Here is a 27,600-nt window from a genome sequence, read left to right on the forward strand (position 1 = left end):
TCCTCCCATTCCCCCTGCCCTAAACCTGCCTCTAGCCCCTTCCTCTTGCTGCTTCTCCTCCCCGTAACCTGCCCCTAACCCCTTCTCCTCTCAGCCATCTGACCCTAACCCCCTGCTCCCAGGTCTCTCTCTTTGCCTCCAGCCCTTAACCCCCTCCTCATATTCCTCCCCCTCCCTATCTCCCTTTTGCCCCCTGCTTTAAATCAGTCCCAGCTCCATCTCCCCCTTTTAACCCCAAACCAACCCGTCACCCTTTTCTGTCAGCCTCCTCCTGCTCTGCAGCTCCACTCCTCTGTTTCCACACCCTGTCCCCTCCTCTCTCTCTCCCCTCAGCACACCCCATTATAAACCCTCTCCCCTCCTCCCTTGTGCACACACTCAAATCAGCTCCTCGCCCCTTCTCTCAGCCCCTCCCTCCCCAAACCAGACCCTGGTCACCTTCCTCTCTGCTCGCTCCACCCCATCCTCCTTAAACCACTCTCTGTCCCCCTCTCCTCCTGAAGCTTCATCCCCTCCCCTCCTATCCAAGAGAGCTCCCTTCCTTTCACCACACCCCCTACCCCTCTTCCCTCCCTCAACCCCTCCCACGCCCCCCCTTTCCCAGATCCCAGTTCATTACACTTTCCAGCTCTCTCCCTCAGAGACTAGTCTAACCTTGAGCATTGTCCCTACTCAGGGCTGCTTCTCTTGTAGTCAGATCATCTCTCCCTGGAGTTGGACTCCTTCATATTCCCTCAGTCCCTTCTAGCTATATTTACTTGTCTTTTTTCTCTGCGTGTTTGTGTCATTTTTCTCCATTTCTGTGTCGGTTGCTGGGATGTAGGCTATAGAGAGTGGGATTTTTCCTCCCCTCCAGGACCCTGCTGAGTTTTGGTGGTGTTTTTTTTTTTCCCCCTTCCAATCTGGGGAACAAGTGCCAGTCTCCACTTTGGCTGACAACTCTGAAAAGTACTTTTCAGCCGAGTGTTGAATGTGGCTCGGGAATTGGGCGACAGTTGGCAGCGTTTCTGGTGCTTTTTTGCTACAGGTAAGAGGAATTTTTGTAATCCTAACAGCCATGCACTATAAATACCTGAAGACAACACTGGTTTATTCGTTTGGATCCATTTTTTCTTTGCGCACTGTGGGCGAAACTAGTGCAGAAGTTTTTGTAGACATGTAGCAACAGGATCTGGAGTTAATGATACACGAAAAACCGAGAGGAATTGGATTAAATTGTACATAACCCACGTTTTTTATTTTAGTCTGCAAAATTTTAACTGCGCCTGCACACTGTGGTGATGTTTCTGTGAACTTATTACAATACTGAACTTGTGAGAGCCAGGTGCTATGTAACTCCTAGATTCCTGGCTGATTGTCACAAGATAGATGCAGAGACTTAGAAACTGGTAATGTCACCATTACGAAAAGCCAAAGGTTTAAAGCTGGTATGAGCTTTTCGGATCTCACAGAAGCATTCCTTTATAGCCATCATTTTTCAAGTTGATTCTGCAGGTCACACTCAGATCAGTATTTTGATTTATCCAGCCCTTTCCTGTACATATATTTTCTACAAAACCACGTGGGACCTTATTTAGTTCTGGATAATCTTTCCTCCACCTCATATTTATTACAAAGCCACTTTGACCCAATTTCTAACTGTAGATTCTTTTCCCTCTAAACATAGAGCTCTTGCCTAATTCAGCAGTTCTTTTTACGTTTTTTATAGCATTTTATATATCTGATGTTCTTAGAGCGGTGGTTGACTCTTTGACAGCTGACACTCTGCATCCCTGAGTGTGTACTTAGTGCAGTGTGTGTGCATGTGTTTCTGACCTTAAAAGAACACATTCCATCTGCTCTACATGGACATTGAGGGGCAGCTTTTGAGAAGCCGGCACCTGCAAAATCTGTGCGTGCAGCTGTAAGCTTAATTGATCCATGATCACCGCACTTGCCTGTGCACTTCTGATCATTTGCCATCACAAATAGAAGCTATGCATCTGACTAGCCATTTTTGAGTGTAAATGCCAGATTTGACCATGTAGTCATGAATTAGACATGCAAATATACACACCATGCATGTGGGTGCACCCTCCCCCCCCCGCCCCAAACCCATACATCTGGTCTTGAAGATCCTATGACACCTTTTATTTTTTTGGAAGAAGAGGAGTTTTTCCTCAGTATTGTTTGCCAAGATTTCAACTCCTGTCACTGTCATTCATGTTTTCCAGTTTACTGTTGCCTTATACATATGTGGAGGATGCAGTTTAGTGGTGGTGTGTGCCTGGTTTGCAGAGGGCTTAGGGATCTTTTGGGTGAAATGTATCGTATTCATGACAATATTTGCTATTGTGCACATCGTTATTAGGATTGACAACTTGTTACTATTTAAAAACTGGACGCGCCAGCAGGAGTGTCGGAACGTCCCCTGCCCTGCCTCGCCTCTCCCCCTGAGGCCCCTCCTCTATTCACTCCTCTTCTCTCCTGCCCCTGCTGCTCACTGTTTTTCCCCGCTCCTCCCCACCTCCATCTGCCCAGATCAGGCGTGACTCACCTGGACACCTGGGGCTGGGAGCTGCAGCTGCCCATCTCAGGTAGGAGGCAGCCCTGACAGAGTAGAAGCTGGTGCGGGGGATGACCCAGCATCTCCCCCACCCACAATAACCAGACTTTGGGTGTCCGGTCAGTAGATCTGAGTGGACACTCTCAGGTCCCCTTTTCCACTGGACTTTCCAGTCAAAAACCAGGCACCTGACCACCCTAATCGTTACAAAATGCACAGAGTATTATTACAGAGCAACGGTTGGGAGCACGTGTTGCAGACTCATGGGACTACTTGTACGCATAAGTAGAGCTCGGCATGAGTAAAGGCAATTAGAAAGACGTTTACTGCCTTGAGGATGATGAACTGGGATATTTACTCTCAGAATATCTTCAAATATGCTGCTGTTATCATTGGGCTCGACTGTTCCAGTAGATATGCTCATGCTATGGGGCAGTGTGGAGTTTCTGTACTGGGATTCCGCCCAGTGGAAACCAAGGCATAGAGACGTTCAGAGCCACATTCTGATCATCGTTACACCATCGAAAGCCTGGAGAGTCTCCATTGACTTGCATAAGAACGGTCATATTGGGTCAGACCAATGATCCGTCAAGCCCAGTGTCCTGTTCCTGACAGTGGCCAGCGCCAGGGGCACTGTGTGACCAGACTTCAGTGGAATTGCTCTGGATTTAACTGAGGCTAGAATCTGGTACTGCAGGACTTGCCTAAAGTCACTCAGCAGATCAATGGGCAGAGTCAGGATTGGAAGCGAGGCCTTCTGATTTCAGTCCCCAAGCTCTAACTAGTAGACAGTGATACCTCAGTTGATCAGTTTGGGCCCAAGTCTTGCTCACTTGATCAGTGGAGGTAATCTCCTTGATTTGAGTGAGACCATTCGCATGAGTGAGATGAGGAAGCTTTGGCTAGGGGCCAGTTCTTCCACCCTTTACTGATATGGCACAACCCATGGATGAAAATACTACTCAGTATTAGAATTAGGTCTGGGGGCTGGCTGCAGGCTCTTCCTGGAGAAATAAAAATCTTTGGGTGGATTTTCTGAGCTCTAAGACCCATGTGTGTGAGAGAGAATCTGTATGTGCATACACTGAATCCTTGCCTGACTCCCGTTGCTGACATTGCAAATATTTTATGGCAAACATTTCTCTTACATGCCAGAGCTAGCTCTTGATGGAGACTACGATACTTCAAAAGATATTCCTTTGCCTCCAATGCACGCTAGAACTCTCATTAAAATATGTTTCTTGCAAAATGCTTTGTAATTATGTCTGCTTCAAAGAAAATGTCAATTTGTCATTTTATGGCTTTTTCTTTTGAGACCGATTTTTTTTTTTAAATCATCATTGAATGCTTGCAGTTTTCACTCTTAAACTTTCCCCCTTCCCATCGTTGGTGGCAGAGCTTTACAGAAAACCCCACCTATTAGACTGACGGTGCCCTGTTACAAAGCACCACTTGGTACCTGTTTCTTGTTTGTCCCTGTACTATGCCACCTCAACTATCTGAAGCAGGGTAAAATCCCCCAACCTCTCTTAATTACACTGAAAAGTCCCTTGATTGTCCAAAATTGTTCCGTGTTTCCTATTACTTTTGAACAGTCATAGGTCCTTGATCCTTCCCACCTTCCATGTGTGGAACTCCCACTGAAGTTAAGACATCAGAGTTTCCCAGTAAAGGTTGTACTTTAATACATTGCCCCCATCCCAGACCTGGTTACATGTCCCGCAGTCCTCATTTAGGCCAAGCTGCGACTAAGCAATGAGTAGGACTGTAGCATTTGGTCCTTGCTATATAGCAGCGTGGTAAGGGAACCAAAATGTGCAGAAATCATTGAATTATGGCTGAGTACTTGTGAAAAGGTGTTTGAAATTCCTACAGCACATTTGGAAGTAGCAGAGGAGTGGTACTGGAGCAAGGACACCAGTAGCGAGCTCATAATAATCCTGAAACAGGCTCCCTCTTGACTTTAACTTGCTCTCTCCTTTACTACACAGAGACTGCATCTGATGTATCTTTAACGGCCCATTCCCGCTCCCACTGAAATTAATAGGGGAGTTTGCAATTTACTTCAATGGAAATAGCATCTTGCGTCACACTCCAAAAATTTGCATATGCAAACCTGATCAAAGATGTTTATGTCCCAGCTCACTTAGCTGAGCCATGATATTTTCCATTTGGAAGGGCTCATTTTTTCCCCCATTTTTGCTTTGGGTAGGTTTGCAGCCGTTAAGGTTCCCTTCAAGCTTTGGGTTTGAACATACCCCCAAACTCAGAACACATCTTGGCCAGCGCCACTCAGTCTTACCTGGCTTTCGATCAAAACGAGCATCTTTTGTATCTTTTTGTCCCCTGAAGTTGTAAGTTCGGACCAGATCTTTTTAAAACTGGCCCAGGTTTCAGGTTGGTAATGTACCAAAAAAAACCCAGACAAATATCATCCACTTTCAGGTTTCATTGCAAAAGCTCCACAAGTTGTTACGTATTTATTTATTTGAAGTTCAGTCATTAATAATCACGAATGATAACTTGTATCAAGGGGCATCAGCAGCCAATTGCAGGTGGCTGTAACTTTACATGCTATCAGTTGAGGCATGATCTGTGCCTGAGTACTGGAATTGAAGGAAGGACTGGAAATCAAGAGATCTTGATTCTAAACCTAGCTCTGACACAGAGGTGCTGCTAACCTTGGGCAAGTCACTTATCCTCTGTGTACTCTCCGGTTCCCCATCTCCAAAGGAGGGATAATGGAGTTTACCTACTTTACTGGACCTGATTTTCAAGAAGTGCTGAATATCTTCCCTCTGAAATCTTGATTCCCTCTTGCTGTGGATCTTGGAATCAGCTGTTGGCTGGGAAAGCCCTGGCAATATGGCTTTATTGGAGTTGCTTTACCAGGGGGAGCAGGGCTCCAGAGACCCACAGCTGGTGTGGACACACAGGGAATCTTTGGGAAGGCCCTGAGCCCATGCAGACTAGGGGATCTGTAGGATTTGGAGCACAGACCCTCCCTTGTGTCCCAAATGCTCTGTAATGGAAGAGAATACAATGGAAACTCCATGACAGTAGCCAAGCAGGGCTTCCTCCGCTCTCCATGGGTGTTACTATGTGGGGGAACACTCAGGCCAGTATTAATGTGTTTACTCCATTTATGAAGGAAATTGGACAGACAGCATAGACTAGTGGTGAGAAAAGGGGGTTCTCAACCTTTTCTATGCCACAAATCCTCTTTTTCCACATCAGGTCCCCATCCCTTCTAGTTGGGGTCTAGCTGGGAAACCCCTTCCGAGGTAGCCATATGAGACGGGTAGGGTGGCCATGACCCGGGTGTCATAACCCCTCCTTTTCCCCTGTTGAGACCCCCCTGAGTTAGAGCATGGGTCTGGGAGCTAGGTCCTGCTGAGTTCTAGTGACAACTCTGCTACAGATTTAGGTCCTGACTCAGCAGTGATTTAAGAATGAGCTTAAGTCCTATTAAAGATAGCAAAGCACTTAAGCATGTGCACTGAATAGGAGTGATTTGCTGAATCAGGGCCTTAATGTATGGCTGTGGGAAAGGCACTTAATTTCTTTGCTTGTTTCCTAATCAGTAACACGGGGATTATAATATTTACTTTCCAACTTCCCAGGGTGCTATGAGGACTAGCTAGCTAATGTTTGCACAGCACTCTAAAAATGTCAAGCGATACAAGTACTATTTATTATTACCTTGGCTGGCGAGGGAGTGGTATCGTAGACCAGAGCTCTAATTTGGAGTGGAATAAAAAATAACTCCCCACGGTAATAAGCAACTATGGCCAGACAGGTTACACAACAGATACAGAACTTCCTGGCAGAATCAGGAAAGGTAACTTAATGCAGTATTGCATGTAGGAAAATAATGTTTCCTTGTGTTTCTAGAAACAATGTGATAACTATAGAATTGACCCTTTGCCTACTGAAGTCAATGGGAGCTTTGCCATTCATTTTAGTGGGTGCAGAAATAGACCCTTGATGAACACAGGGATTGCCATCACTGGGTCTTTCATGGCCAAGTATCCTCCCTCTCTGTATACAATGGCCAAGGCCCGATGCCTTGGAAGAATGAGTCTCTGCATTCCACTAATGCACCTATCCATTTGTGCTACACTGTGTCTGATGCAGGGAGGAGAATTACTGCCTGATCCTTGCCCATCAGTTAGTTTGAAATTGCTTCTGAAATACATCTTAAATGGTTCTAGGGTGGTGGTTTCCAATCTCTTCCATCCCAGAACTCCCCTTTCACCCAGCCAGGAGCTAGCTAGAACCCCTGCCATTTAGCAATACAGGAAAGGCGGGCTGGTCCTCACCCCTGATATCTGTTCTGAGTCCCAGTTTGAGAACCCGTGTTCTATAGCAACAGCAACCCAGCCCCTTCCTGGGAATCCTATTTAAAGCTCGGAATGGGCTGAGTTGGACAAAGCTGGCCATAAACCATACAAACCACTGGGGTGGGTCAGTGGCTGGCAAGGGGACAATTATAATTTACACAAGCTCTCTGTGCCCTGAAATGGGGTTAGGAATGAATGAAAATCTGTCCTTGGCAAGTGAGAGACATAATGCTTTGAGAGCACTTTCAGGCCTGGTTACCCTGTTGGATGGATTTCCCCAACACAATAATGTTTGTTTTGTTAGTGCTAATATCTCAGAGTTTATCTGTATGTGCAAACATTGGGATAACCTGGGAGAACAATCTGTTTACTCTGGCATCGATATGGTTCATTACAAATATATCCTTGGCTTGCTCTAGTGGTGAGGTATTGCCTGAGTTTGGTTTAAGTGCCTAAATTTGATTGTTGTAATGCACTGAATGTTCGCTCTTAATGATTTTAGTATGAGGTGTCAAAACAACATTATTATTCTGTAACTTGGCATGCCAGTCTAGGGAACTTTTAGCTCTACTGACATTTAGCACATTTTTGGACTCATGCTTTTTTTAATCTATCTTCAGCCAAAACTTTATTGTTCTGTTTTTATTGTTCCTTACTCAGGTTTGCAGTTGCTATTTGCTTTAAGCCTGTCAAATTACAGAGCTGCTGATAGGAATTAAGGTATTTCCTCCCAAAACAGCAAGGATTACGTTGATTGAGATAAAAAGAAAGCAGTTGGCATGTCAGTGGAAATTCCCTTCTCCACAGAGGGAAGTTTATCCCTGGGGATGCCTTAGAAATTCCTGTTGCTTCTCAGTTCTGACTAACGCTGCTATTTAACCCCTGTTTTGGAGAAAAGCGTTTATAATTGTGAATGTCGCAATTGTATCAAGTGATGAAGCCACACAGTGTGTGTCCTGACAGTCACCACAGCATGAGAAACAAAAAAAATCCACCCCACCTCTCATCTCAAAGTGCTTAATGTAGCCAGGAATCACATCACTCCTTTATGAGGTGGTGTGCAGCATCTGTTTAATACTTCACAGCCGTAAGACCCAATAGTTCCGGGTAGCAAATGAAACAGAATCTCTCTGAATCAAATGAAACGGCAAGGGAAGACTTTAAGTAGGCACAGTTTTTTTCAACCCACATTACGGCTTGACAGTGGCGTCGACACTCTTGCCTTAGGAAAATATACCATGAGATCTTTGAGCCCCATAGATCTAGACAACGCCTTCGGCCACATACTGCCTCCTAATTGCAGATTAGGGCATTGTTTCAGTCACAATTCAGAGAAGAGGGCCACGTAGGAATGATCAGTGACACTTCCTGAAGCACCTGGAGTTTCCCTGGCCCTGTCCCATTCTAGCACTAATCAAGCTCCACTCTGCTGAACTTGTAAGATCCGCAGGACAGGACCACATCCTGGGATGGTATGGGTGCAAAAAAGGGCCTTCGTGACCTACTCTGTCAGAGATATTGCCAGGCATGGTATAGTCTTAGCTTCATCTTATTGCAGCAAAAAGAAAAAGATACCCCGTTTAACAGATGGATTGAGGACATTTGTTTGAGCCTCATAACTCACCTAGTACGGTACTTGAGTTGTTTTAGACTAATTTCCTGCTCACCCCCTCCCCATCTTGCTGCTTAATTGTAGTGCCACCTGTCGTGTAATTCTGAGAGCTGTTTTTATGTTTTCTGCGGGCTCTTCTTAATTACATGGGTAAGTACTTTGCTATGATTGATTCTTGAAATTAAAACAGCTTCACCACTGGGCCTTCTTATTCTTCTGCATTTCCCTCCCTTGGGTTCCTTATGGAGTCTGATGCTTTACTTTGTCACTTCAGTTATTTGCTCTTTTCAAAGTTCTTTTTCCTTCTATATCCTTTTCAGTTGATTGCTTTATCTGTCTTTTTTGACTGCTGCCTCCCGCTCTCCTCCTTGACAGTAGGTTCCTCTGGTGGGTTTTTTCCCCCCTCCTTTATTTATTATTTGTGTTGCGATAGCATCTAAGGGCCTGCACCCCATTGCACTAGGCGCCGTACAAATATAAAACAAAGAGGCCCTGCCCCAAAAAGCTTGCAGTGTAAGTATCAGACTAGAGACACAGGGTGGGGGGTAAAACAGTCACCTTGTGCTCCCCGCATCTAACAATGAGTCGATTCCAATCCACATGATAAGCAGTGTTTACAGCTTACCAGCTGTCTAACCGTTTCGCTTCCATCCCTAGCTTTTGCTCTCAGTTGCTCAGTGGCCATCTAGAGGTCGCTTTTTAGGTGATAATAATCAAGTAGGTCCCCCCCCACCCCCGCTAGCATAGGAGTCCACAGGAAGAACTCAGAGTCTTTCTGGGCTTTCAAGAGATTGTCTTCTCTAGAGGAGGAGTTTGGCGGGGAGTCCCAGTTTTGTGGGTCCACAGGGAAGGGCACCACAGATATGCAGAGGCAGGAGCCATCCTGCATTGATAGACGCTGGTCCCTCTCCATAGCTGTGCTAACCTCTCCTCCTCTCTAGCAACATGGCTCTATTAGGACCCATGTTGTCCTTGGTCCAGTCCCTTTGAAGCTGCCCAGTAGCAGCTGCTGAGGGGATCTCCAGAGGAGTTAATGGTGCTGCAGGAAGTAGCATTAACTCTCTCTCAGAGATGAGTGCTGCGTAGAGGACAGTATCAGGGAGATCAGGTGGTCCTTCATCCACCTTGCCTTGCTTTGGCCCACTCTTTAAGGCCTGTGGAGGGAAGATGTCGTGGAGCACCAGCAGTAGGGTTTAACATGGCTTGTGGGAGTTCTGCTTTATTGTATTGCAATAGCAGCTACAGGCCTGGGCCCCATTGTGTGTGTGTGTGTGTCCTGTCCTGTCCTGTCAGCACAGCATTAGAAACACAAAAAATCCAGGTGGATGACTAGACTAGTAATAGCGACTTATATGTACACAGAACCTTTCATCCTGAAAGGTCACAAAGTGCTTTACAAACTTTGAAATGAACTACAGAATTTACTCCACTAAGAGCTGAAACACCGTCAGTCTGTGGTGGAACACAGCAGCTGTTTAACAGCACGTAGCAACTCCACGCAAGCAGTTAGGAGAGAAAGTGAAGAATCTTGTATCCACTGAAACTGCCTGTCAATTTGGGTAGGCAGGATGGTCCAAATTCATCCAAGGTGTAAGCCTGCCCACTGAAGTCAAGAACGTTTCACTAGGAATGAAATTGGCCCAGTGAAATTATAGTTGGAATTTGGCTGGTGCTTTTAGTGAAAAACAAATGAATCTGAATTTCCATTCCCTCCTGCTCTGTCGAAGTATCTCCACCTCAATGGCCAGCTCAGCATGTGCACTCTCCGATGCCTGCTTGGCCTTCTCAAGTTTTGCTCCCTCTGCTCTGCCAGCTCCTCCACCGCACAGACACTCTCACTTCCAGGATCTTCCTCATTGTCCAGTTCCTGCAGGCTCACCTGGCCAGCAGTTTGCAAACCTGTCTGAAAATGTCATCATGGCTCTTGTTGGCAGGGTTAACTGGCCCTCCAGGTCCCACAAGGACATACATCTCCCAGTATTGCCTTGTTCTGTGCTGACTGGATGGCTGGAACTTGGTGTAGTGAGGGACTCTATCCAGCCCTGCCTTTAAAGGGACAGCCCAATAATACTTCCTTTCTCCTACCCTTTGCCTGTGTTGGCTATCAGGTGCAAACTGCCCTTTGTGTCATGGAGAGTTTCCAGTTTGCATGGACTGAGCCAAGAACAGAATCCAGAGCTCCTCAGTCCCAGGCCAGAATGACTGAGGAGGAAGCAGCAGTACCGACTGTCTCCTTTGAGTTATCCTGATGTCTCTTTCAGACCTGTGATGGCAGGATATCTCTTGCACTGGCTCGGTATGTCCACTTGTCTCCCTAGGGCACACTGCTGGGATTACATGGCCTCCCATGCTAACAACTGCCAGACAACATTCTCTTCTTCCGGAACATCTTACGACTGCTGACTACCAGGTTTGTTCTGGTGTTTTAAAAAAAATAGTTAAGCAGCCCCCCTTCAGTCCTAGGGGCTGTGTAAACTTGTCTGGTACTGGCAGATGGTGCTTTAGTTCACCGTTTATCACAAAGGACAAGTTTGTAGCTGTTTTTGTCAAGTCTTAATAAATCATGAAGGAATCAGTACGGGTTTCTGCTTTATGGCAACAAATGACCTTGGTATGTACCATCAGAGGGAAGATAATACATTACAGGCTGAAACATTCAAGTTTGTGGGCCTAGAGTTAGGCCCCTGGAGGGGAAATTTTCAAACTTAGCTTTCAGTGGGGGTTGGGCACCAGACTCTCATTTGTGCCTCTGAAAATCCACCTCCTCCATCCATAATTAGTCATCCAAATAATTGGCTTGATACTCAAAGAGGAGTGAGCATGCACGGCTTCCATTGACTTGAAGGAGGTGGTGCCCACCACCTCTGAAAATCAGGATTCATATTTAGGTGCTTACGTGAGGATCAAAGTTTGAACATTTTTGAGTCCCTGTCCATTGTAGTGTGTTTGAAAACCATACAATATTTTGGGGTAGTTTTGTTTGCTATATCCATTTTTACAGATGGAGAAACTTGGCTACACAGAAATCAGTTGACTTCCTTAAGGTTACAGAGGAAATGTGGCTGGCTGAGTGAAACACTGCTCCCAGATTTGCTGACTCGTGGCTTTGTGCTTCAAACACAAAGCTATCCTTCTTCTGATGCTATGTGAGGCTTGCGCTGAGCCTTTGAGTTTCAGGGAAAGGCTTCACACCTTGTTGAATTTAAATGTACCCGTTCTTGGAATGGGGGAGTATACCGATGAAAAGGTTTCTTGGAAATGTGGCTTAATGGCAGTGGAGGAGAAGGGAAAACATGGACAGGAACATTCACACATTTTCTGGGTGTAAACTGTTCTATGTTATATAGGGAGCTACCTTTGTATTAGAACAAGGCCCATTTACAGTAGGCTTCAGTACCAGTAGGACAAATGTCAACTATCTCTACTGTATGCTCTAGGTATGTACTGTGACTCTATGGTTTTAACAGGGTCAGCCTCCCTCTAACCTCATATCTGTGGCTCATTGAGCACCAAAACTGTTCTTAGTGCTCTACGGGACAAAGAGGAAGGCAGGGCTCCAAATAATGTTGAGCAGTATTATGGCCTTCTAACTGAGCGCCAGATTCTGCTGCCACCCTTACTCATGTTGACCAGTCCCTTCATCTGCAAGTAGTCCCATTGCAATATCTTGCAGATGAAGGTACTACTCACTCAACATGCGTAAGGGTGGAAGAATCAGCTGTTAACTTGTGAAATATTGCACTCCTCGGCTGTAGTAATTGTTTTGGGTCCCTTCCAAATTACAGGTGGGATTTTTTTTTCTTTTTCACAAGCACTTTGTCTTGGCCTAACTCTGCTCCCATTGTAGTAAGTGAAACTAAATGAGTTTTACCTCTGACTTCAGTGGGAGCAGTTAACCCAGTGCTAAGAGCTTTTGAAAGTCCCATCTTAAACCCTTTATACACTTATTCTGGGGAATTAAAAAGCCATGCATTCATTCAGAAAAGATGAGCCAGAATATTGCTGGTAATGAATATTATTCCTGATGCATGGGTCAAGATGTGATCCAGGTCATTGAACAGAAGCTGTTGTCTTCTGAATGCTGATCAGAGACTTATGTGAAATGAGTCTTGGTGGGTCTCTATTGAACAGGTGCCCATTGCTCAAACCACCCCCTTCAACCAGAGCTCATTAACATACTTTCTAATGCTCTCTGGAGATCAAAGGCAAGATAGTGCCTTTGGGCAATGCCCTGAACAATTTGTGTAGTGTAAACTGCACTGCCCCAAGGACAGCTGGAGAGGCACTTCTGTTAATCACAATTCCTCCTGTGTTCCTCTCTTGGTTTGTATGTAGGTGGTGGTAGGGAAACTATTGGAGGCCTTGAAAGGGTGCTGTTTACTTCCCTGTGCCCCTGCTCTTGGACAACTGAGTGGAGGAGGATAGAGACAAATCTCTGCCTCTCCTGCCCATTTGCTTGCAGGCCTGTATTCAGTGGTCATAGGCTGGGCTTTGCACTAGAGCTGGACCCAAGGTTCAGGCAGGTCTGCTTGGCTGAGTGGGGTTTTTGATCAGGGGAGCCAACTCTCCCCTCATTCCCCTGCTTGGCTGAGTAAAGCAAGCGCACAGTCAGGCCCTACATGTGTATGGGGACTAAACTATGCTTTCCACCTGAAGATGTCCTCTCCTCACCGGGCGGCGCCACATCAGTGGGGTATTGTGGGGAAGCTTGCCGAGTTGCTGCATGCCTTTGGTTAAAGAGAAGACTTCAGTTTAGATACATGAATCTGGCACCAACAAATTCATGGTGAAGTCTTCAGAGACTTTCTTGAGAACTCTTCATCTTCAGGTGCAGGAGGACAGGTCTAGTTCAGCTCCAAGGGCCTGCACTGCTTTACTCCAGTTCTGCATTGGTGACACTCCATCGATGTCTTTGATATACACTGGTACAGATTTGGAGCAGCACAGTGGAGTGGAATCAAGCCCCAAGATACTATTCTACCGTAGATTTCCTTTACGGCTAAGTAGTTGAGTTCCGCCATTTGGAATTTGATGAAACTTAAATATGTTGAACTAGAGTACTTTGCCTGTCCTTGCATGATCCTTTCAATAACTCCTGTTTGTCTGAAGGTATTTCATTGTCTCTGCTACTTCAATTCTTGAATGGTTGCCAGTGAAATAAAGTCTCGTTTGTGTAATTCTTTGGCTGAGTGTTATAAAGTTGAGACTTTTATACACTGTAACATAGGGAATAATCTGATGCCTCTAGAACACAGTTAGGAGCAAGATGACAACTTGTGAATATTTTCCAGATATAGTAATGGTTTAATATATGTAATGTTGAACAGCAACACCATGGAATGGAATGGAACAATTTATCAACACTCTGCACAGAAAACCTTAAATATGGCAGCATTGTGGTGATGTCCTAGCTAAGATATACTAATGTTGAGCTTTATTTGCTATCATTTAAAACCTCTTTCCCTTTAATGCCTTCAGTTTATAGGAACTTCATCTGAAAACATGTAGATGTATATTCAGAGGTGGCTCATCAGACGCATTTGAATGCTTAGTGAAAACAATGGATTAGCCTTTATAAAAGTCTCCCAGAGCAAAGATTCTAGAGACAACGTCTGTGTGATGGTTTAAAAATTTGCCTGGAATGGCTACGGTCTATTTAAATAGCGAAGAATGCCTGAGTGAAGTTATGCAAATCATTCCAAATGAGTAAATGAATCAATCCTAAACAGAGGAGGTAACTGATGTTTAACACTACTACAGCAATTATAGGTAGGATGGAGTTCACTGTTATTAGCAGTAGCAAAGGAAAGACTATGCTGAAATACATGTGAAAACTGGAATGTACTCTGCCAAACCTCTGTTCTCCTGTGGACTTCAGAAATAGAAGAGCTAGATAAGGAAGAGATTTATAGCCCTTGAAAGAGCTTTTTTAGAATTCTTGACTTGAGATCTGCTCCTATATTTTTGCTTCATGTGAGCACAACCATCATGTGACCAACCTTCCATGGAGGGGAGAGACAATGGGAGAAGTTTGTGCTAGACAATCAGGAAGTGCTTAGCGTGTCATATTTTCAGGCTAGTTTAGTGTCTGTCTGTGCTGTTCCTAGAGACAGGAGCTTTGGAGGGATGAGTTAAACTCTCAACCCTTTCTCCTGCTCAAGCTACTGTGGTTCAAAAATATAAGTATAGGGAAACAGAAACCCCATCATTTAAGCTGAGAAGGCTGTGCCAGCACTAGAGAACCTATAGGTCTTAGCAGTTTTTAGCATCAAGCCAAGCCATTGCACTATAGGCCACCCATTCTAGAGATAAGACCATCCCAATGAAAGCTAAGGTTGAAACAAGATATGCTAGGTCTAGGGGCAGCTCCAGCTTTTCCCCATCCCAAGATGTTTTCAAAGTATGAAGAGGAGTAAAGCGGTGGGCAACGTGAGTAAAGGTGGCAGAATTGGATTATTTTTCATGCCTCTAGACAAACTTTTGCTGTGTGAGCGATAATGATTTTCAGGCTCTCTAAATAAGAATTGGTCCTATTGTGATCCCTTGATTTTTTTGGGACTTTATATAGCTTTAGTTGTAACAACATTAATTTTCCTTAGACGTTAAAGACTTGCGTGAAGGATGCAAGTCATTATGCTGCTGTGGCATATTCAAAGTGGATGTGAAAGACCCCAGCAATCCGCATGCAGCACATGCCATGTGGAAATGAAACGGCATAAACGGAAAGGACAAGTCTATTGCACGTGAAGGACTAAAAACCTCCACTAAACTAGGGATACATAAATAATGAAGAAAAATGTACTTTCGTAAGGATCTTTTTAAAATGTTTTCCAGTGAAAGTACAGTGAATGCCAATTGCTATGGAGACCAGCAGTGCTTTGTAAGGAACTTCTCTGGAGGTACTTACTGTGCATTTGTGTACAAATGAATGAACTGCTCTTCTCAGTCTGAGAACTCATCATCACCTGGTGTTTGAATTCTCTTACGAACCGCTGCTCGGAAGGCAGAAGCAATGTTTTGAGTGGACTGATGAAGTAACTGAAGGATAGGTGACTTGCTACCCTTAAATGAAAGTTTCTTTTTCTTGGGGCAGGTGCTAATGGGGTCTCTGCTTGATATTCCCATTAGAAACGCACTTTTAATGAGCTGTAACTGAGAAAAGTGACGCAATAATAGAATTGTGGGTTCCATGTTTGTCTTTTGGTAAATTAAGAGGCCTTTTCCTCCTAAATCCTAGCCCTGCCACTCATTCTGGGCTCTGAAAGCCATGCTGTGCTGCAGATCAAGGCATAACAAGATCCAGAGACTGAAAGCTGAAGTTAAATAAATTCAGGCTAGAGCTGAGGTGCGAATTTGACAGGGTAAACTAACCACTGGAATACCTTATTAGGGATGTGGTGAAGTCTTCATCCCTTGAAGTCTTCAAACCAAGACTGGATGCCTTTTGGGGTGGAGGGAATCGTGCTCTATCTTAACTGCAAGATCTGGGCTTGATGCAGGAGTTACTAAATGAAATACTTTGACCTGTACTAGACAGGAGGTGGGACTATATCATAATGGTCCTTACTGCCCTTAACATCTGTGAATTGGAGTTCTTTCCTTCTCATGCACGACCACTAGCAATAATAATTCCACAGGCCAATGTAGGCTTTCCGTTACACCTGTGCAACCCACTTGCTCTTCCATGGGTATACACTGGAAGAACCTGACAAGAACTTTGTCAAACAATTCTGCTGCACTAGAAGGAATAGAATGCAGCTCAAACTCCTTGCTCCTTTGGCCCTGCAGGGATAAAAACATAAGAACTACCATACTGTGTCAGGGTAAAGGTCCATCTAGCCCAGCATCCTGTCTTCTGACAGTGGCCAATGCCAGGTGCCCCAGAGGGAGTGAACGGAACAGATAATCATCAAGTGGTCCATTCCTCTTAGCACAAATCCCTGTCGCTCATTCCCACCCTCTGGCAAACAGAGGCTAGGGACACCATCCTGGCTAATAGCCATTGATGGACCTATCCTTCATGAATTTATCTAGTTCTTTTTTTAACCCTGTTATAGTCTTGGCCTTCACAACATCCTCTGGCAAACAGTTCCACAGGTGGACTGTGTGTTGTGTGGAAAAAATACTTCCTTTTGTTTGTTTTTAAATATGCTGCCTATTAATTTCATTTGGTCGCCCCTAGTTATTGTGTTATGAGAAGGAGTAAATAACACTTCCTTATTTATTTTCTCATTTTATAGACCTCTATCATATCCCCTTTAGTAATCTCTTTTTCCAAACTGAAAAGTCCCAGTCTTATTAATCTCTCCTCGTACGGCAGCCATTCCATAACCCTAATCATTTTTGTTGCCTTTTTCTGAACCGTTTCCAATTCTAATATATCTTTTTTGAGATGGGGCGACCATATCTGCACGCAGTATTCAAGATGTGGGCATACTATGGATTTATATAGAGGCAGTATGATCTATTGTGTCTTATTATCTATCCCTTTTTTATGATTCCCAACATTGTTGGCTTTTTGGACTGCCACTACACATTGAGTGGATGTTTTCAGAGAACTATCCACAATGACTCCAAGATCTTTTTCTTGAGTGGTAACAGCTAATTTAGACCCCATCGTTTCATATGTATAGCTGGGATTAGGTTTTCCAATGTGCATTATTTTGCATTTATCAACATTGAATTTTATCTGCCATTTTGTTGCCCAGTCACTTAGCCTTTATTATATTCTGCTATAATGCAAGAAACCTACAAGCCTGTGTCCTGTAAGACATTAGTTTAAGCATAAGTGTAATCAAGTACAGTAGGCCAGTGACCTTTGGCATAGATAAATTGCCTGTCCATGAGATTTTGGGGAACTGAAAATAGCTTGTTTAATGACAGGAGTTGACATGTAATGTTAAAAGGCAACCACAGTAACATGGAAATGATAACCGCAAATCTGTCTGAGCAAGAGGTGATGGTTATGATAATGAGTTAAATGCCATTAATATGTTAATCTATAGGATAAGTGCACCCCAATATTATGAGGGTGAGGAAGTTAGGTTTGGACACGGAGGAAGGCTGAGCGTTAGCATGAATATTCATTCTGGTGCTCAGGCTCTATAACAGGGCAAACCACCATGTTGAAGGATGGTTAGCTTTCCATCCTTTAACCTTTCAGCTCTATGGTTATCTACCATCAATTGTGGGCATTGAGGAACCTGGACCATCAGACTCCTCTGGCATGCCAGGGAGTCCTTTGTCGCTTACCACCAGGTCCTTGAGGAAGGGTGTAAGTATGCAAATCTAAGAGCATATGCAAAGAACGATACCACAGATATCCTAAATACTGTACTATTCCTATCTGTTCATGTGGTTTGGTGCTTTTCTGGCTTTATTACTGACTCCAAGAAAAATCTCTGAGGCTTTGCTTTGCTCTCAGTGAGTGTCTTTGCCATATACCCTGAGGTTCCTTACGAGATATTGAACTCATTAGTTTTAGTTCTGTGTAGCCTGATTCTGGGACAAGAGCCTTCTTACCCTCAGCTCATTAATCAAATCCATTGGCAATTAATACAAGTATTAACCATTAGAAGGAGCTGGCAACAGATCGTAGCTGTGCCTACACTGGATTATTTGTCCATGTCTGGCTCTGGGTGTCTAACTCTATTCTCCTCACTCTAACCTCTGCCCCTCAAGTGTTGAACTTGGCCAGTGCTGCTTCTGTCAATGTTCTGACCAGCTAATGCGTATTGTCCCTGGCTTGTGAGGGAGTGGGGGCAGTTTTGTGTCTGACATCTAGCATCAAACACTGCAATGTCTTGAAAGTGGGCCCGTCCTCCGAGACTGTCTCAATGTCCTCTCTAAAGCCCAGAAGGGAAATGGTGACGTATGATGTTTACAAATTCTAAAAGAGGCAGATGCTGTTGACCTACATGTGTTGACTTCTAGATCTCTTCTCCAGGCTCAACAGTTCCTTCCCAAAGCCCTCTTTTTATTAAAGCCTCTCCCAGCTGAGGCATCTTCTCCTTCTCCTTGCTGGCATTTCCTGCCAGGACTTCTGCCTGGTTGTGGCACAGAGCTCCTCCCAGGTCCTACCTCCTCTTCTGCCTGGCTGTGGACAGAGCTCCACTGTGCCTCCCTCTTCTGGGACATGCCGCTTCCAGGCTTCCATCACATGACCTTGGCATCTGAATCAGCGCCAGGTCAGAGGCTTGAAACAGGGCACTGGGACATATGTATGTGGCCAAAGCCCAGTACTCCTGTTAGTGGGAGACACAGCTATGCTTTGCCAGTGTGTTAATCTTGTATCATGCTTGGAATGAATCAGGGCTCCAAGTTTTTGGGTACTTACCTGTACTGAAACCCCTTCTCCACTATGTTCAGCCACCACTACTGCTAATCCCAGTATCTGGCTCTTAAAAACCAAAATTCAGTGGGATGAGTGGACAGCTGAAAGCATCAGGCATGTTTTCTCTTCAGGCCAGCGCAGTGCTGTGGGATTCTGCAAGGAGCAATTAAAAGAATTTACAAGGCATGATGGAGTGAGAGTATTAAAATGACCAGGGCTCATTGTCATCCCTCCCTTTGTTTGCACAGCTCCTTATAGTCCTTCAATTGTTTAATGATGCTCTCTCATGCTGGGACCTTTTTTTGTCTACAGATGCCACTGCTTCTAAGCACTGTATCATGAATGAAAAGAAGGAGGGGGATGGGGGGGGAAGAGAAAGGAGCTGACAAAAAATATAGCAGGATGGTTCAGATTCCTTCCAGTGAATGTCAGGACTGTTGATTTGTCTCTATCTCTCCACCTGCCAGAGGCACACGGGGCTGGAGCAGGACGTGATGGATAGAATGAGTCTCTGTTGACCCTGCCCTCGCTGGTGAGCTATGGGGGTCCAGGCTTCCCACTGCTGTCAGTGGGAACACGTCAGCCATTAATACCCTTTGTCGAGGACTGTGTGGTGTAAGAGTTCAAAGTGGGCTCCAGGCTTTAGGAAAAGGAAACTGAGATCTCTCTCTCTCTCTCTAGTTTCCTGAGGCGTCTCTGTGCAGTGCTGCTTTCTGGAGAGCACTTCCTTTGGTCTCTCTCCATCCTTCTGTGGGAGAGGCCCAGGAGTCCTGCTTTAGTCTGCAACACTGAGAGCAATTATTGTAAAAATGAGTGAGGTTTGCAGGCTCCTGCCTGGCTACATCATCATCTTCATTTGCTGCTTCCAGACACCTTTTTTTTTTAAACTGGACTCCTTTTATCTTTTCTCCACCACTGCCTCTGTTTTTCTTCTTATTCACTGCTTTGAAGGCAGCAAGAGAGAAAGGCACAGGCTCTGCTTTGCTACAGGGCCCTGGCTGCCAATATTAGCTGTTCGTGAAGCTGTAACTCTAGGTTGCATTCCCAATTTCAGGGGAGTGAGCAGGTTCCCCCCCGCCTCGGCCTGCTAGTGACATTACAAGAGTTTTGGATGAACAGAGGCAACTTTGTTGACTCTGTATGTGTTCCCCACACCACACTTCCTCTTTCTGCTTACTGATGGAGTGAGCTGACTAAACCCCTTGTGGCAACAGGTGGCTTTCATTTACAGTGTCTGCTGTGGGATAGATTGTGCCTTTATCCATAGCCCTGAGTAAGGGATACCTGTGCGGTTTTAACATCAACAGATCCTGGTTGCCCGTGGGCGGGATTGAACCAGGGACCTCTGGAGCTTAGTGCATGAGCCTCTACTGCATGAGCTAAAAGCCCGCTGGCTGTTAGCTAAGGCTGTAGAGCAGACTCATTTCACTCACACTCACTCACTCACTGTATGCGTGTGCCACTAGATGGGACAGAACACCACACCCAGGAGGTGTGTGGGTTACACTGTGCTACTCCAGGAAGCATCCTCAAGTCACAATTCCCTTGCTGACTCCCTTTGCTCTGGAGAGGGAGTCAGTTGGTGCTGGTCTGTACCAGAGTCTAATTACAACCCCTTGACACTGGCTCAGCTGTGCTGGCCAGTGTGCCGGGGGATATACCTCTAAGCCTCCACCAGCTGAATGTCTCTCTGCTCCAGAGTGGGAGTAAGCAGACATGCTTATCCTCCTATGCCTGGATCCAAGGTCCTGGTAGCCCAAGCAGACTTGTGAGGGGTGGATGGGTCTGGCATCCGTTTGTGGGAGCACAATCCAAATCACAGTCTAGCCTTATAAACCATCCTGAACTAAAAGAGCAGTTGGGAACTCAGTAATGGATCCCTTAATCAGACTGGTGAGTGATTATACTGGTGCAAAGAGTCCTACAGAAACTCTTGCTCGCATTGGGGAGGAGATACTCAGGCAAGGGGACACACTGGAGTCTGGGATCCACCACCTGTCCCTTTTATTTGGAAAACAGGCAGCCTATTTCAAAACAGTATTTAGGCTGTAACCCCATCCATATCCCACTCCCAGACTCTGGCTATGTTCACCTTCTATATAAAGGCATGACATATGGGCCCTTTTATTGACATACTCCTGTACTGTACTAGAAGAGAAAAGATTAGGTTTCCTTGGAGGAGCTGGAATAACTTCCCTGTGGATATAAAAAGCATGAAATGGGCCCTGAGGCAGTAGGCTTTGCCATAATGAACTGCTTATAGTCAATAAGCCTTTTCCTAGTAGCTTACCTGGACTGGAACACCTCAGGCCCTGCTTGGCAGAAAACAGGGGTCTTGTAGCTTTCCCCACGCCGGTTCTGCATGTCTCCAGAGATCAGCTCCAGTGAAGCAGAACAGCAGAACTCTCAACTCTCAACTAAAGATTTTGTTTTCCTTGGCCACATGTCTCCTTCCCCAATATACTGTAACAAATCCATCCGCTGCACACGTACAAAACAGATGTTAATACCTGAGACATATTGTATCACGGACAGAGCCCAGTATAGGTTACTCCAAAATCATTAGTCCCTACCATCTGAGCAATCAGAGTTCTGTTTAGACTTCACTTAGGGCCTGATTCTGGTCTCACTTACATGACTGTTAATCAGGACTGAATCCACTGCAGTAAGCAAAGGGTATCAAACTAGTGTAAGATCTGAATTCAGGCCTTTCCCCTGAGGAGGCCAGCTGGCAAGGCCCCCTGGCAGTCTATTAGCCAAAACTTTCCAGTGGCCTGGCACCAAATACAAATGTGATCTGTCACTTTTGAGACCTGTAAATGCATTTAACTTTGGCCCAGAGAAAACAGACAAGTATGTTGGTGGGTGTAGCAGGGGAATTGCTGTTTCGGAGATGTTGTCATGCTCCTATACATTTTTTAAAAAGAGGTGTGTGGGAGTGTGTGTGTGTGTGTGTGGAAGGGCAATTTGGACAGAGTTTTTTGGCTATTAACTATTTAATGATTTTTTGCAGTAACGCCTAGCGGGCTCAAGCACGGACAGGCCCCAATGTGCTAAGGGCTTCAGAAAACATGTAGATTTCAGCCCCTGCCCCAGAGAGTTTACAATCTACAAGACTTAACAAGTGAATGAGACACAAAAAGGGGTTCAGGTGTAGGAGAGGATGGGGTAAAAGTTTTAGCACAGACTAGTGTTCTGTGTGGCTCTCAGCCGAGCAGTAGCTGTAATCCGTTCATAAGGTGAATACTGTGTAAGAATAAAATAAAAAATCTTGAGCTATTTTCCCATTGTGAATCATTGAGCACATATGCTCAGGGCATTCCATCTAGCTTTTAGCCTGTAGACTGTGTGTGTCTGCAGCAGGCAAAAATACCTTGTAAAGTCCACAACTGGTACTTAGTAGAGTATTTTAGAACTGCTACAATTTGGCAGGAGACCAGTAATAGCTCGTTTTAGACAGTCTGCCGTGGACACATCTACAAAAGAGATCCTTCTGACAGATACGTGGTCTCAGCATTAGGCCAGGGAGCAGGGAATTGCTGAATTCTGAATATGACCATTTCTATCAGTTTGATCTGTGGGTGGGTGTAGATCTATTAAGTGCACAAAAGTACAGTAGCAGAATATTATTAAAGTTGCAAAGTGAAGCATTCAAAAGTTAGAAAAGGCCAAAATAAAGGTTGCCTGTGTACGTTCATTTGGCCTTTTTGCTTCATATAGCACATGCACATCCTTAATTACAACGTTATATGCTATTTTCACCCCCCACCGAAGTCCTGCCTCATTCAGTGCACAGGAAGGACAGTGCTCCCTTTAACCATCAGTTATTCAATATTTTGTTTTATTGTCCTGGTTCAATGTGTGGCCTTGGCCTTATTCATTTACTGTAAACTATTCAAAACCTGCCCTGAAGACAGAATTATGAATTTCCTCATGGATTTTTTTATGGTGCTCATCTGAATACTTCAAATCCCTGTGAGGCGAGGGTGTGGCATTATCCCCATTTTACAGCTGGGAGACTGAAGCACAGAGACATTAAGGTCAAAAGTATCCACTAATTTTAGGTGCCCAATCTGAGACACCTAAGACCTTATTTTTCAAAAGGCTAGGCATTATATAGCCCTTTTAAGCACAGCACCCACTGACATCTGCCACAGCTGTAAGTACTCAGCACTTCTGCAGATCAGCCCCAGGGTAGCAAGTTGGGTACCCAGGAAATTAAGAACTTACAATTAGTGACCGCTTGTGAGAAGTTGGTTTCAGTGACTTGCCCAGCATCACATAGGAACTCTTTGCCAGAGGCAGAGAGAGAATCATATTCTCCAGGGCAGCATTCAACTGCATTGACCAGGAGACTGTCCTTTCTCTTCCTGCAGTCTTCTGCCTCATTTCCTATGCACCTTCCAACTTCTGCAACTAATGAGGCAGGGGTCAAACAAACAGCCTTCATTGCACAGCCCTCATTCATCCCCAGAGCAGGTCCAGCTGGTCACACACACACAAGCTGTGAGGGGATGGAGCATTCACAGCCTGGTCAGCACTAGGAGGAATGAAAGGCTCTTGTGCTGAATGAGGATGGAATCTTTGGCGATTTCAGCTGTTAAAATCTAGCAAGTGTCAACTGAGCATATGCAATGTGATTTTCCAGAAACTTATCATTTGGGCAGATTTTCTCAGGGATGGCAAATCTCAGGTCCCTGCTCCAAAGCAGGAAAGTACCACAGCTATTCAAAGAAAAGGTCACCAGAATTTCTTAACGTGGGCAAAACAACATATTTTTTTCCTAGATCCTCAAACAGCTGGACTGTTTTGGCTGAAATTTCTGACCCCACACACCCCCCCACAAAAAATCCCAGACTGAGGCAGATACATGGCATGGAAAATGTCAGTCTAAATGGTTAAAGTTTGGCAAAGTTATAAATCTCTGAAAACAGGATCTAATAATGTGAAGTGTCAGACAACTTTAATAATAGGTCGTGTTACCAACCCCGCCAGTAAAATGTATATATAAAAGGGTGAGGAGGGGTATTGAATGGTACTTAATAATACTTCACAAGGGATTAATTAGATTACTAGATATTGTTATTATTATTTTATTATTAAACTCATGTGGGTGTCCTGAAGTTGTGTAACAAAGACCCACCACAGGTGAGTTTTTTGTAAGTGCATCATACACACAAAATGTAATGATAATAAAATACAAGAAGAGAGCTAATAGCAGGGGTGTGTAATCTGATGAGACAGTGGCTTTGTCCATCTTGGCTAACACTTACATTCCCAGGTTTAGATGGACTGTACCCCAGATTAATTCCATGCCCTCTTTAACACATCTGCAGTAGCCATAGCACTTCACACCACTGCCTGTGTCTGTCAGCATCCAGTTCACGTATCGCCCTCCACACCATTCTTACAACTCCAAGGATCAGTGGCTTTCTGGCTGTGGGACTCTGAAATCTATCAATGCTTCTTCTAATCCATCTGGATTAGACCTGATTAAACTGGGATTTAGGCTCTTGAATCACGTAGGCCCTTCTGAAAATTTTATCCAAGGTCTTGTAGAGAGACAAGGTCTTGTAGAGAGAGGCCTGAGCATATCCCTGGGGGCCTTTAGACAGCAAAGATGGACATTTTCAGGATCGTGAAGTGACTGGGATACTGGGTGTTGTTGTTTGCGGATGTAAGTGAAATGCTGGTGCTCCTTTGTATATTAGAATTAGCCGGGAGTAAGTAGTTCTTCTTACTATTGTTTATATTACCGTAGCACCCAGAGGCCCCAGGCGTGATCAGGGCACTGTTATGCTAGGGGATACCTGCTTTCTGCTCTAAAGGCTTTATAATCTAATTTGAGACAGGAAACAACTATTAAATATAATAAACGAGAAAGGGAGGACGGGCTGGAGAAAGTGTTCAGATAGGGCAGTGGTGCACTCATTGATAGTTCTGAGTCATTTGAAGGTCACTCCCCTCCCCATTTCTCCTTTATAAATAAATTTATAATAAATCTCTCATTTATAAATAAATGAAGTCAGTGTCTGTGGCTGCCACTCGTGCCAGCCCTCACTGCTTGGCTGACTTCTTGTAGGCATCACAGCAGGAGTTTGGTCTTGAGGATGCATTTGGAAGGGATCAGTCATTATGGGCCCATCTTTACTCTAGTACAGACTTTCTGAAGTTCTGCAATGCATGGAGCTTCTCATACAACCCACACCAAAGTCCATAGGAGTCTTTTCATTGACTATTGTGGGCTACAGATCAGGCCTGTAATGCCTTAGATATGCCTTAGATGCTATCAGAAGAATATTTTAGAAAGCTTCAAACAAAGGTATGTGGAAATGCAGACTGATAAAAATTCTCCCCTCCACTTCTCTTTTATTGGTCCACTTCCTGCTCATCATCAATAATTTAGATAATTAAATTGCCTAGTTGAGTAGTCTGAAGACACACACACAGCAAGCCGGCTATACTGAGATGCAGAATTTATTAACGTGCTGTATTATTTTTCTGAAGTGCTATATAATTAGACACCATGCTTCTACCTCAGGCTAACCTCTTCTTTAGAGCTGATGGATACTGAAGACATTCATCAGGGTGACAATGAAAAGTCATGTAATGAATGCAGAGTACTTGGGACATTAAATTTACATGGCCCGTTGTCACATTTAGTGGCCCAGGAGTAACGGGATGAAATTAAGCAATGAATAAAAAACTGGACTCAGCAGGAAGAGGAATGTTCCGATTTATGTGATCTGTTCTATTGTCCCATTCCAGCAAATGTGCAAGGATCTTGCCTGAGTGATACAACCGTGTCCATAACTAGACATGTTCCTTACATTTCACCCTGAATAATTGATCTTTGCAGCATCAGTGTGTGAGCTGTGTATGTTTGCCGCTATCAGGTGGAAATAGTCTTCAGAGAAGCAGTGGAAATCCCATCACTCAAATAATTGAAACTGGTCAAAGTACTGGAAAATATCTGGTAGGGAATAATGGAATAGATGGCCTAATATGTCTTTTTCCATCTCTAACTTCTGCACTGTATCTGATATTTCTTAAAGTTTGCCGTAAAAGCAGAAGCCTGAAGGCCCCGAATTAAACTGTTTTGAATTTAAGTACCTTCTACTCCAGGGATCAGCAACCTTTGGCACGCGGCATGCCAGGGTAAGCCCCCTGGTGGGCCGGGCTGGTTTATTTACCTGCCACATCCACAGGTTAGGCTGATCGCATTGAACGAATTCAGAGAATCACATGGCAGATGCTGTCATCTCTCTCACCTCTGGAACATGAGAGACAACCCACAGTGTGACTACAGACACAGAGATGGATGAAGCTTCTGTGGGGCCCTGGGCCAGAGCAAGTGGGGGGCCCCTCCCCACCCCTTCCACCTGCAGTGCCCCCCTCTGCTGGGGAAAAGGGTTGGGGTGCAGGGGCTTACCCTGCCCAGCACTCCAGCAGGAGAGCCAGGCAGGCGGAGCGGAGCAAGCCCCCATGCCCTGACCCTACTTCCTGGCAGGATCACTGGGCAGGTGGAGTGGGCCAAGACCCCGCACTCCCACCCCGCTCCCTAGCAGGAGCTCTGGGCAGGCGGGTGGAGCGGGTTGGGGTGTGAGGGCACCCACTTTTCTGGGGACCCTGGGCATGGGCCCCATAAGGCCAGTGGCTAATCGGCCACTGTATAGACACCAATCAAACTATGGACTATATTGTAAATCAGTGCCCAGTTCTATCGTTTACCAATAGCATCTAAGACTTGCACTAATAAACTTCTGGAGCTACCTACCCACTGGCTCACTAATGTGGACATGGTTATTTGAACGTTGCTAATCATTTTTCTTTGCCATACAGAAGAGGAGGAAGAAGACGCTCTTGCTCCTGGATCTCTCCAAAACGAAAACTTTCCCATCTCTGTCATGTACCTCTTTATCCCTCTGTCTAGGAAGGGCCTGAGAGAGAAGAAAAAAAAAATTTCCACTGTAACCTCAGAGTCGGCAAATTCTGACTTTAGTAAACTAAAATAGGAATGACTTCCACAGTAGAAGACCCCTCACTGAAAATACCTTGCCTCCAGCTTTGCTATATTAGTATATGTGGAAGTGTAACTTTATTGAGATAAGTAATCCTATTGACTTCAGTGTGACAGACCACTCAAGATAAAGTATCACACCTGTGTAAAAGTTTGCAGAATCAGGGCCTCAGTTAATTCCTCCATATATAAAACAGACAATAGGACATATTTTTGCACAACTAACCCTCTCTACTCAAATGAGGCCCAGGTTTAGAACAAAAAGGGTTTGCAGCTATGTAAGTATATTGAATAGTCACAGCACCTGCCTAGATTTGGAGCAGGTGTTCAGGTTCACTATTTTCCCCCTTGACATAAAAATTTATTTTGAAATATCTTTTAAGATTCATGAAGTGGCACTTAATTCTTCAAATGTTTAGCAGGGAGGAATCCCCAGATCCCATCCCCCATTTTTGTCTTTAATTTACATAAACCAGAATGCTCCAGCCTGGTCATGTATGACTTTTGGCAGGTATGATGGTCCTCTGGGAGTGAAAGACTCTTACAAGCTACATGAGGCACATGACTTACGAGGAGAGGCTGAGGGAACTGGGGTTATTTAGTCTGAAGAAAAGAAGAATGAGGGGGGATTTGATAGCAGCCTTCAACTACCTGAAGGGGGGTTCCAAAGTGGATGGAGCTTGGCTGTTCTCACTGATGGCAGATGACAGAACGAGGAGTAATGGTCTCAAGTTACAGTGGGGGAGG

General features: G+C 44.8%; 1 protein-coding gene across 1 annotated transcript in view; it reads left to right on the forward strand.

Annotated features, from left to right (window-relative positions):
- Positions 1 to 637: 637 nt before the first annotated feature.
- Positions 638 to 27,600, forward strand: part of LOC140907965 (collagen alpha-1(XXII) chain-like) — a 249,917-nt gene continuing 222,954 nt past the window's right edge. The window contains exon 1 of the mRNA XM_073335053.1: positions 638 to 1,027. The gene's annotated coding sequence lies outside the window, so the exon portion shown is untranslated. The remainder of the gene's footprint in view (positions 1,028 to 27,600) is intronic.

The sequence above is a fragment of the Lepidochelys kempii genome, chromosome 2 (genome assembly GCF_965140265.1).
Source record: "Lepidochelys kempii isolate rLepKem1 chromosome 2, rLepKem1.hap2, whole genome shotgun sequence".
NCBI classification, from domain to species: domain Eukaryota; kingdom Metazoa; phylum Chordata; order Testudines; family Cheloniidae; genus Lepidochelys; species Lepidochelys kempii.